We start from the raw sequence: 12,488 nt of genomic DNA, 5'->3' as shown, positions 1-12,488 counted from the left end.
TAATTTCTGAATATGATAATATACTTATGATCTCATTGACTCTGTAAAGTTGACAGATTTGTTGACCATCAGAGTAACACATCATGGACATGTACATAAGGGAATTGCTCATGGAGTAAATGGAGACTGACTTGTTAGTTAGAGGATTGGGTAAATATTTGTCAGAAGAAAAGAAGCATTTTCCTGTTTTTCCATCCATACCTGACTCAACAATTTCTGATGAGTCAGCGGGGGTTTTTTATGTGTTTTTTTGTTGTTTTTTTCAGATGTTAATGTACAGGTTTCATAGTTGAAGGAGAGAAGTAGTTTATTTGCTCAGCAAATATATGTTTATTTTTGTCTGATATTGTCAGTGCACAACGGACAGCATCCTTTTTTTCTTTTCTTTTTAACAGATTTTATTTATTTTATTTCATGTTCTTTTTATTTTATTGCAGCTATTCATGTTGTGTATTTTGTAAGCAGCCGTACATCATTTTAAGGAGCACTTCAGACGATGAAGAGTTTTCTTCGGACGGGTTAGTTAGAGGTGCCAGTGATGATGATGTTTGTAAAGTTTGGTCCGTATCATTGTGGCTGTGGGTCTGTCTGGTGTGGAGAGGAGTCATTCAGAACCTACCTGCCTGCCTACTGCTGTGTTGTGAATGTGATCTGCTGTGCTGGAGAGGGAGAGAGATTCGGCTGTCTTGTTATACCCAAAACAATACTGATGGGTTCTGGGGGGAAAAAAAAGAAAAAAAAAAAGAGGAATAGTTCAGTAGGAATTCTGTGATTAAATCCTTTTTTTTTTTTTAATTTGAATTTGAAAAAAACAATAACTTGTGTTACATGTTAGGAAGATGGTTTGATGGTAGAATACAGAGGATAACGAAATATTGAAATTTCCGGAATCAATGCAGAGGGGTTTTTTTTCTCTGGCACCTGTACATTTCACAACATACTACTTCTTGGAGGTTGGCAGCTGTTGGAGCTATAACCAAGGTCATAACAGTATGAAACATGAAAATCAATATATGTGTGTGAGTGTGTGCATGCATGCATGTTTGTGTAAAATTGGGCCATTTTCTGTGAGTCTAACTTCAAACACCCAGCTGCTCATTGTGTTGTTATTCAGGCTTGATGGCTGCTGGTATCCATTGTCACATTGTGGTGTTATTCAGGCTTGATGGCTGCTGGTATCCATTGTCACATTGTGTTGTTATTCAGGCTTGATGGCTGCTGGTATCCATTGTCACATTGTGTTGTTATTCAGGCTTGATGGCTGCTGGTATCCATTGTCACATTGTGTTGTTATTCAGGCTTGATGGCTGCTGGTATCCATTGTCACATTGTGTTGTTATTCAGGCTTGATGGCTGCCTGTATCCATTGTCACATTGTGGTGTTATTCAGGCTTGATGGCTGCTGGTATCCATTGTCACATTGTGGTGTTATTCAGGCTTGATGGCTGCCGGTATCCATTGTCACATTGTGTTGTTATTCAGGCTTGATGGCTGCCTGTATCCATTGTCACATTGTGGTGTTATTCAGGCTTGATGGCTGCTGGTATCCATTGTCACATTGTGTTGTTATTCAGGCTTGATGGCTTGATGGCTGCTGGTATCCATTGTCACATTGTGGTGTTATTCAGGCTTGATGGCTGCCGGTATCCATTGTCACATTGTGTTGTTATTCAGGCTTGATGGCTGCCGGTATCCATTGTCACATTGTGTTGTTAATCAGGCTGGACAGCTGCTGTTGACAGGCCAAGTGGTTAGAGTTTTGGACTTTCAGTTTGAGGGTCCTGGGTTTGAATCACAGTCACAGTGTCTGGTTGGTAAAGGGTGGAGATTTTTCTAACCTCCCAGCTGAACAGATGTGCAGACCTGCTAGTGCCTGAATCACCTTCATGTGTACTAAAGATGTGACGTCAGAGTTTGGTGGGTTATGGAAATAAGAACATACCCAACATGCATACCCTAGAAACGGAGTATGGTTGCCTGCATGGTGGGGTACAAAGTGTTCATGCACATAATAGCCCGCTCGTGCATGCAAGTGAAGGTGGGAGTTGTAGCCCACAGATGAAGAAAAAGGAGGAGGCTGCCTGTATCCATTGTCACCTTGTTGTTGTTCAGGTTTGAAGGTGTGGAGTGACTGTTGAGTTTGATGTGTGCCTAAGAGAAAATTATCAGCTTCACATTTCTGCCTTGCTCTCAGTTGTGCCTCTACATGACGGGAGATCCCAGGGTTCACATGCTCAGCTTGTGTACATAAACTACCCGGTACTGTCATTATTGTACATGTTTTTATTTTAAACATGTTCGTCTGCTTGTATGATTGGATAATCAGCTGACATAATTATATGTATTTTGTTGTGGATGTGATAACGTGTGATATGGAATCTGTTTGCCATGGCTGTCTCCTGTTTGTTCAGGCTTCATGCAGGTCTTAAGTCTTCAATTCAGTCCAAAGCCTGGAGTCTGCAGAGACCCAGAGCAGAAGGAATCTGAACGTTTTTCTGTGCGGCACCCCAGTAACTCATCACAGAGGTGAGGGAGAAAAAGAAGAATTTAAACCAAAAAATGAAATGCCTTTTTTGTTTTTTGTTTTTGAATGTTCCACCAGAATTTAAGTATAAAAGTAAAATAATTGATACAGAAAAGATCTTTTGCAACCAAAATCATGGTCCCGTTAAAGTTGTGGTCAACAAATTAAACTGGTACTAGAAAATACCATGTCTTTCATTCAGATTCCTGATGCATTTGTTTACAGTGTGTGTGTGTGTGTGTGTGTTTTCTTTTACAGGAGTTCTAAATTTAAAAGTTTTTAATCTATATGATTAAAATCGTGTATGAACCATGTATAAATGTACCTGTGGCTCTTTTGTTTTGGCTAGTTGTTTGATGTTAGGTTTTGTGATCTTTCTGAAGTATGATGGTTTCTTTTTGATTTTTTTCCCCTCAGTCACCATTTTAGAAGTGGGGAGTCTTGCTTTCTGGCTTGATGCATTCTTTGCTTGTGAGAGAGTGGCAAGGCAAACCAGGTCTGGCGCTGTTACACTAAGGGCAGGTATATATGCAAGAAAATGTACAATGACAAATGTTCACTTTTAAAAGAAGTGAATTCAATCAATTTCTTGAAGAAATATTCTTTTGTCACACAACAATAAACCAAAGTACCTAGTGTATACAAACGACAACTAGTGCTTAAATAGAAACAAAATACAGTAGCAATATCCATCAGTGAAAGAAACATTGGTTTGTAACGTTTCCATTTGATATTGATTTTTTTTGTTTTTTGGATGCTGTTAATCATAGCACTGTATATATTCAGTTCTATTACACAACTGTTGCTGAAAAAAGTTGTCACATTTGGTTCACAAAATAATTTGATTTTGTGTTCATAGTTATATAATTCTGCAAGCAGCATATTAAAATTTAAAATTGTGTCTGTTTCAAAGCATATAATCGAGTAACAAAGTGTGTCATCCCATTATTTTAAACTTTTTCACATTTTTCAGAAAATAAGTTTGAACAGGTTTTAAAAAACATGGAACATGGTTGGGGGGGTGTTGTATGGTAGCAGTAGTTGTTGCTTTGCTGTATCAGTTGTCATTTTTAGCATTGTGCGCTTTGTTGTCATTTTGGCAGTCCTGATGTGGCCATGCTGGCGATCATTTTTGTTACCTGCCGGTGCATATTCCACACTCTTTTCATGTCTGCTCATTGTCTGATTGATTCTGCTCAGCCTGAATCCCTGTGCACAGACACATCAGGCTGTTTCAGTCACAGCCCCTCCCAGCACCCGCCGTTCACAGGAGTCCCTCGGAATCGGACTTAGGCCTCCATGAGGCCACACACCAGGGGAGACCCTGCACTGCTGCGTGGGTTGGGCGGGTGCTCAGCAACATCAGTGAAGCAAGAACTTGCTCCCATGGCCTAGAGTGTCAGGCGTTGAGTGATGCCATTATCTGTGTACTTACATAACTTATAAGTCATAACTGGCATGAGAGGGCCTCTCGCTTGAGACCTTCTTTTCAGTGATCCTTGATCTTAGGAATGTGCCATAGTACCATCTTTTATAAACTAGAGAAACATTTATATCATTTGACTGCATACAAAACAGCATTTTTAATGTGTTAATGTATAGTGTACAATTGTTTTATTTGTGTATTGCTCGTTATCTGGCTTATACTCAGCTTGAAAGGACGTGGTTAAGATTTGTTGTCTGGAAAAGAAAGGAGTAGTGATGGATGTAGTTTGACTGTAATCTGAAGAAGTGTTAACCTGTCTCCTGCAAAATGGCATTGTTTTTGGTTTGCTCAACATCACTGTCCTCAGAAGGTCTTAATCATTTGGATGGGTTTTTATGAGCATGGTTTGATTGTATTTGGTGACATTCTGTTTTGTCGTTTTTAATTCTAAATTGAATAGAGTTCTTTCATCAGAGTGATTGTGTGTGAAATATTCTGGGCTTCAACATTCCTCAGTTGCCCAGTTGAATAGGATTAGTGGACAGTATGAAGTCTGGCTTTCCTTTGCACAGACAAAAATTATTTCACACACACACACACACACACACAAAAGCTAGTAGGTAAATAATTGACCAGTGGTGTAAATCCAAATGTGCTTGCGCACGCGCGCACACACACACACACACACGTATGCATGCTTGAAAATGAGCTCCATTGTTTACACATGTAGCTGTGTTGGAAAATACTGTCTTGCTGACAAGCTTAACTGTTGGAGGAACAGAAATTCTATGAGAGTTGAGACAATGAAAACAACACAGCCCTGCGACTTTTTCTTGTGTGTAGCAGATGGCTGAATTGGATTACAGATATGTCCAGTCAACTGCAGATATTTAAAAAAAAAAAAATTTTAATTTTTGAATAGAATGTCTGAAAATGATACACCTCTGTAATTTATTTCCTGGAAACAAATAGCTGATGAGATTACAGGTTTGTCCAGTTAATATCATTTCTTTTTTTAATACTTTTTATAGAATGATTGAAAACAACACTGCATTTTTTTTTTTTTTTTTTTTTTTTTTTTGTTCTTTAAGGAAATAGCTGAATTGGATCACAGGTTTATCCAGTAAAAAGCAAACATTTTAAAACATTTTTCTGTGCTCCATAACTATGTGGAAAACTGCTTTTGGAAAGCTACAAATATATTTGTGTATTGATCATAGGATTACACACTTGTCAAGTTAATAGTCTATTCTTTCTTTGGGTCATTCTTTTTTTTAGTATTTGTTTTAGATTTTTTTAATGCACACCAGACAAGTAAACTGCAGGTGCAAGCTATAGGCTGTAGGTGTGCTGTATTGGCTAAATTTTGAGGCTACAGGTACCTCTTTTTCATGGCACCATAACTGACAGGATGTGGATGTTGGTGGTCCAGCAACATTGTCATGCCCTCATGGGATGGCAGGCATCATTCAGCATAAATGGCATCCCCACTTTCTGGAATTTTGTGCAAGAAATTTCCTCTTTTTTGTTGCTCTCTTTATTTCTGCCTTTTTTTTCTTCCTTCACTGCTGTCTTCTTTTTCTGCCTTGCTAGCAAGTCCATCCCCCTTTTTCAGAGCAAGCCTTGTCTCTTGGGTTGTTTTTACCCCCTCTTTTCCACAGTCTGTGATGTACTGCCTGTGCTGTTTTGCATTGGCATATAAGTGGAATTTTAAACATTGGGATGGGCACTGGCTGTCCATTCTGCATTATTTGCCTAGTATATGGTATGGCCTTTTTTTTTTTATTTATATAGAAAATCCTTTAATGATTTTTTGTAATCTGGGGATGATGAATTAAGCAGATGGGCTGACATCCTCAACATGGCCTGGTCTTGTTTGCCATAAGGAGTTAAATGGTTAAGACAATGTGTACGTTACCGTTTCTTTTTTCAAGCAAACCTGTTTTCTCTTTTCCACAGTCTATAATGTACTATCTTTCCCTGTGCTGTTTTGCTCTGGTGATAAGTTAGTGAGATTTAAACACTGGGATGGGCACTAGCTGCCCATTCTGCAGTGTTATTTGCCTATATGGCCTTTTTTTTATGGTTTTCCTCTTGCTTTGAAGTATTGTTTTTATTCCTTTTTTTACAATTTTTTGTAATCTGGGGATGATAAATTAAGCGGAGGGGCTGGCACCCTCAGCATGGCCTAGTCTTATTTGCCATAAGGTTAGGTTGCCATAATGGTTAGGATACTTTGTCATGAACTGTTTTATGGGTTTGTCTTAGTGTTTTGTTAGTAGATGTGACAGTTTTGTGTCGACGCGGTTGAGCGTTTGTAAGGTTTGACAGTCCTGATATGGCCGTGTGCGTTCGGCTGGACTGTTAGCAACAAGAATAAGTGACAATGTGAAGCATGATATCATATTTTTGATATGTTATCTGTATTTTATTTTTTGTGGTTATGAGTCTGTCGAAGGAGGAAAAGGAGTGTAGGTTGACAAAAGCTGGGTTTGGTTTTGTTTGTCAAGAGACAGTTTGTTCACCCTTTCATGTATGCTTTTTTTTTTTTTTTTTTGGTTCATCAGACCATTCCATAAGTTGTAGACTTAAGTTTTCCATCCAACTTTGTAAAAGTTAAGAATACTAGGAACAATTTATTTTCATTGCATAATGTATGTTGGGTTTTTTTTTCCACACAAAAACTAATGTGAACAGAGCAGTGATCCCATATTGTGACAGTATTCCTGTCTGGCTACACTCAGTTTCTTCCATTTGATTTGTTATTGAAAATTTTGTAGTGCACATGAACACTTGATTTTTTCGCTGTAACTGTTTTCAGAAGAAATAAGTGCACATGCACATTTATTTTTCACCTGAAATGTTTCAAGGACCAAGTTTTGTTTCACACTATTTCTGAGAATATATTAAAGCAAATACTATTTTGAGCACATAATTTGCCAAAGAAAAACATTGGCTATTATTTATCAAGGTTTATTCTCAAAGTAATTTCACAGTGGTCTTAGCTGATTTTAATAAATGTAAGTTGCAATGCAAACTTTGACAAGCAGTTGATGTGACCAAGCTTACATATACTTTTCAGTGCATTGCTTCTCATGTTTATGTCCACAACAGATTGACAGACTGGCCACATTGATTCTTGTTTATTACATGGAACATGTTTTTTGTGTCTTGCTGTTCTTCTGACATCAGATGCTCAGGTGCATATTTAGATCTGACATCCCCAGCATGAACTCTGATGTTGATATTGGATTGCTGCGAACCATTTTCCAGTTCCCATCTCCTCAGTGCATTGGTAAGAACTTGTATGCAAGTGGATCTTTTTCTTCTTATTTTTTCTTTATATTTGAAAACACTGCGGTCTTTTGACTGTTTCATAGTATTGGTAGATTTCATGGTAAATTGTTTTGTCAGGGCTGAGTGAACATTGGTACAGAAGCTGACCGTGCTGGTGGAAATAGACATGCAGGTAAATAATGGATGACAGCAGGATGGGAATGGCAGCAAGTCTCCAAATCCTCCTCCTGCACCAACACATGGGTCTGGTTCTGCAATTTGAAATTCTGTCACCAGCAGAACCCAAGATGGCATGTTGTCACCAGCTTGAAGCCTTCACAGGACACCTGTTTGGCTCCCAGGTGTGAAAGAGGAAGCATTTCTTGAGAAAAAATACCATTAGTTGGCTCGTGTGACTTCAGTGTGTGTCAAGTTGTCCTCGCGCTACATCACTGCTTGGTCTGTAGCTGTCAAACCAAGTGGCAAGACTGCGCTGACTGTTGGTGCTGCAGGCATGGGGCTTGTTGGCTTAAGGGAACCATCCCAACGTTGACTGTCCTAAAGCTCTCTTGCCCGAGAGAGAGGATGTAACTTGGGCAAGACACTCTCCACTATAGTCAAATTCTAGCCCAGGAAGTTGCCTTCTCTGCTGTATTTACAGTCATAACTGACAGTCATGCCTTCACCACATCAGCTATGTCATGTGAGAGAAAGTGGACTAGTTAGGTATACCTAACTTGTGTAAAATCCAAGTGTGAGGCACACCAAGGCATTGTTTTTCCCCCTTTAAACTCTGGAGTTTTGCTTTCGTTTCTCTCTTTAGTTTCTTTCACTAGGTAGCAGGCAAGTGATTTTTCATCATTCGATTTGTTGATTATGTTCCCCACCCTTCCTCCCTCCTCCCCAAGGCACCGTTTCCTTCAGGTATGTTGCTGTTAATTGAAAAGTCATGTCCCTGGGTAATTCAGCACGAAAAACTGTGCCCAGCGTTTGAATTTGGGATTTTTTGTGCATTGAAATGTAGGAGGTTTTGCACTTTTGCACATAGTTCAACTAACGTTAACAACAACAATGGATGCAAAAAGTCCATTCTAGTGAAGGCAGTTACAACTGCTCTTGCTCATTGAAAAGCTGAGCCCCAGATCTCATGTGCTAGTACAGATGCTGTCTGTTTTGTAATCGGTATGTGCTGGAAACATGAACTAATTTTTGCGTGTGTATACTATAGTTTTTCAAGAATCCACAGGAGCTGGGGTTTGGGGGAGGGACTTTCCTGCAAATCTTTGTCTTAGCAAATTGAAATGTTTTTTACTACAGTACTAATTCTCAATCATTTTCCCACTCGTACACACCACACTGACTTCGATTAGAAAATAGACCAATCTATATTCATCGTTGGTTTCATTGACTAATTTACCATTATTTATTAAGTTATATATTAACGTTTTGGGGTAGCAGGCTTGGTTTTTTTTTTGTTTGGTTTTTTTCCATAGTTTCATTTTGAAGCAGTCACCATGTTTTCTTACTAACATAACAGAAGATAGATTGACTGCTCGTGTGTGTGTGTGCGCGCGTGTACGAAACATTGCCGATACTATTCTTGGTGTTATAAACATTATACTGTTGAAATAATAAAACTGCAATTCTGTTATTACCATAATATTGCATTACAGCTTTATTGTGTGAAAAGAGTCAACTATATACTGTTCACTGGTTACACACTAAACAATTTTCCATTTACAAAAAGGAATCCTCTGCAATGATGTGCAGAAAGATCAAATACAACTCGTGGACATGCTCTAACAAATAATTTTAAAAAGTGCCAAGGAACAAGATACTTCTTAGAAAAAACTTTTTTTTTTTGAATAAAAATTTTTTTTAACATACCCTACCCCATCCCACAACTTCGACATAATTTGATTAATTCAGGTGACATGGACTACAGGATCTTTAACGTGCGTATTCGATCTTCTGCTTGTGTATACACATGGAGGTTCAGGTACTAGCAAGTCTGCACATATGTTTGACCTCAGAGATCGGAAAAATCTCCACCCTTTACCTACCAGGTGCCGTCCCTGAGATTCAAACCCGGGACCCTCAGATTGAAAGTCCAACGCTTTAACCACTAGGCTATTGCACCCGTCAACCTCCCAGTTAAACATAATATGCAGATTGGCAAGGGCTAGAACCCTGTCCGTGTGTATAGATGCAGAAGATCAAATATACACATTTGAACTCCTGTGATCCATATCACCATTCGGTGGATTATGGAAACATGAAAACATGTGCCTGCACCAACCACAACTGCACTGAATCAAACAGAACAGAAGTGACATGCATGCCAATTTAGACAACACAACAATTTTATCAAAATTCCCCCAGCAGCCACCTGACAGGAGTTGGGTCAAAATCTCACACAGGAAGAACATGGCAGTGTTGTGACATTGACTCAATGCCCTCTGAAAAAATATGATCTGGCTTTGGGGGTGGGCAAGTTACATATTCTACAGCTACAAAGCTCTACCACAAGCATGCAGACAAAGCAACTGGTAACATTCAGAATAGCTTACTGCTGCCTTGATATTGACTAAAAGCGCATAAGAAAGCTCACTTCCCCTCAAAATCAAATTGAGCAATGGACGATTCAACAGACATCTCAACTCGTCAACAATACACTGACAGAATACAGTCTACAAAACTACTATCAATTATCAGAGGACAAACTACAAGATCCATCCAATGCTGACAGAGAACAAAAATGTCATTTTCAGAGTAAAAGCGACTGTTGTAAAAACCTCTAAAATGTTTCTGCCACAAACAACAGAACACTTCAAGACAAGCAAAGAATTGTGGTTCAAAAGTATTTACAGTCCATTCACCACTAACTTTAAGACTGGTCACTAGATTATTACAAGCTGCACTTCACAAGCTAACTTATACTATAGACTGGTCACTAGAGTATCACAAGCTGCACATTTACCACAAATGAATTACAGGCTGGAGGATCATCACACTTCATACACAAGTCTGGATAAACATTACTTTCAAGGAAGGGGGTGTTGGGGAGGTGCAGGAGAAAACAACGCACATATCAGCACACCTTATTCACAGTACACTTGCAGACCCCTTACAGTCAGAACTGAATTACAGAGAAGGAAAAGAAGGGAGACAAAAGATATGAATCCTGATGCCATATTTCACAACCATCAACGCACATCTTGAGTGATCCCACAGAAATATCTTAACTCTGTTCAGCACCATCTGACTGACATCAAACAAATGATTAATATCAGGCAATACTTTTTCAAATAACAGACTGTATACATTTAACTGGATACATTTATGAAAACTAAAACAAAACAAAACGAACAAAAAAAGAACCGCATCAGGTCGAACAAGACCAGTCCTGAAAAAAATACTCTTGACACATGCATGGTGACAACAAAACCATTGCACTTCACAAAACAGTTGCAACAGTATCCAATAGGTGTAGCTTCAAGTCCGCTTGACACTGGTAACAAATCACAAGTCAGCTTTGATTACACCATCTTTGTAAAAATGGAAAAGTCAATTTGCAAATAAATAACTATGAATATGTTGACCTTTAACGCTAACAACCTGAGCATTTGTACATCAAGAACAGATACATGTTGACCATTACAGCTGATTACAACCTAAGCATAATATGTCAAATAAGTTGCAATGTATATGCTTGCATAACAAAATTCATGTGATGCGTATAACTGCATAGCAAAGTAATATCACAACAAACTATGCAAAGTTACAGTTGTATGACAACAAACTATCAAGTAACTAAAAAAGGTAGCAAATATACTGACTAAAAAAAATATTAAAAATCCTCTGCACCCCTCCCACCCACCAAACAACTTCACCTGCACAGAAACAGGTGAAAATCACACACAACAGTGGTATCAAGTCAATGCTTACATGACATACAAACTGAATGACTCCTTAGATTTGATAATGGTACTGAAAAATTCCAGTTTCACCCCATGCAGTATTATCTTTCATTCCTCATTCTGAAATACACTGAAATGAATGACTCATAAAATTTTACATAAGGTACAGAAAATTCCTGTTTCACCATATTTGGTACTATCATTCTTCAGTCTGAAATATGCACATGTGCCCACTACCTATGCAAATGTTTGATCACAGACAATTTTTGTGGAAGAAATGCCTCAGGTATTGAGTATACATTCACCAAACAGATCAGGAGCATTGGTATCAGGCCTTGTACTGACAAGTGACAATGTTGAACACTGGCGCAGCACAGCAACATGGTCAATTTAATCTCCGCTGATATGCTAAGTGTCATTCAAACCTCTACTCCCAACCCTTTCCCTGATTTTTGTTTTATTTCTATCATGACAGAATTTGCTGCTGTTCCATATGAACAAGTCCTGAACCTAGAGTAAAGGAAGGAACTGATTAATTAAAAAAAATAAAATAATAAAAACCCTCTTTCTTGTAGCCAACTGTTGTACTACAGGTCAGTGAATCACTCAGGATGCTACTAATGCTATATTAACCAATTCCTGTTGTACTTGTCACTTAGTCATTCCAGATGCCACTTACGCTGAATAAACAAAGTGCCACTTACATTGAATAAACAAAGTGCCACTTACATTGAATAAACAAAGTGCCACTTACGCTGAATAAACAAAGTGCCACTTAGATTGAATAAACAAAGTGCCACTTACGCTCAATAAACAAAGTGCCACTTACGCTGAAACAAAGTCCTTCAACCACATCTCTTTCACCTAGCAGAGAAGATTTGCATGTATATATCTATGCATGAAGCAAACTCAAGGAAACAATCACATGATAATAATAATACTGATAATAATTATAATATTCAAACATGTCAATGTTACTGATCCAAACAACAGCCCTCGACATCATACTGGTGTACAATGATGTCACAGAACAACCACAACCAACAAGTCTTGCCAACAACACGCACTTCAAATTGGGAGAGGAAGCAAATGTAACGTCCAAATGTCACCTCCATCAGTTGGTTCCCTTCATTTTGTCCTCTCTTCCACTTGCCTGAACAAGCACAAGATGTCTTGCTCACTGCTGACTGTCAGACCTTGAAAACAGACCCGTTTCTACCCTCCTCTCCTGTATGTGGCACAATGATACACAGAAACATTCATGTCGTATCAGTGGTCACCAAGATCACTCTTCCAGTTCACTTTTTTTTAATGTATCTACAAGTATAACAACGAGCAAAGA

The sequence above is a fragment of the Babylonia areolata genome, chromosome 4 (genome assembly GCF_041734735.1).
Source record: "Babylonia areolata isolate BAREFJ2019XMU chromosome 4, ASM4173473v1, whole genome shotgun sequence".
Lineage (NCBI taxonomy): Eukaryota > Metazoa > Mollusca > Gastropoda > Neogastropoda > Buccinidae > Babylonia > Babylonia areolata.
The sequence above is the reverse complement of the archived record's forward strand: the minus strand, read 5'-3'. Positions refer to the sequence as shown.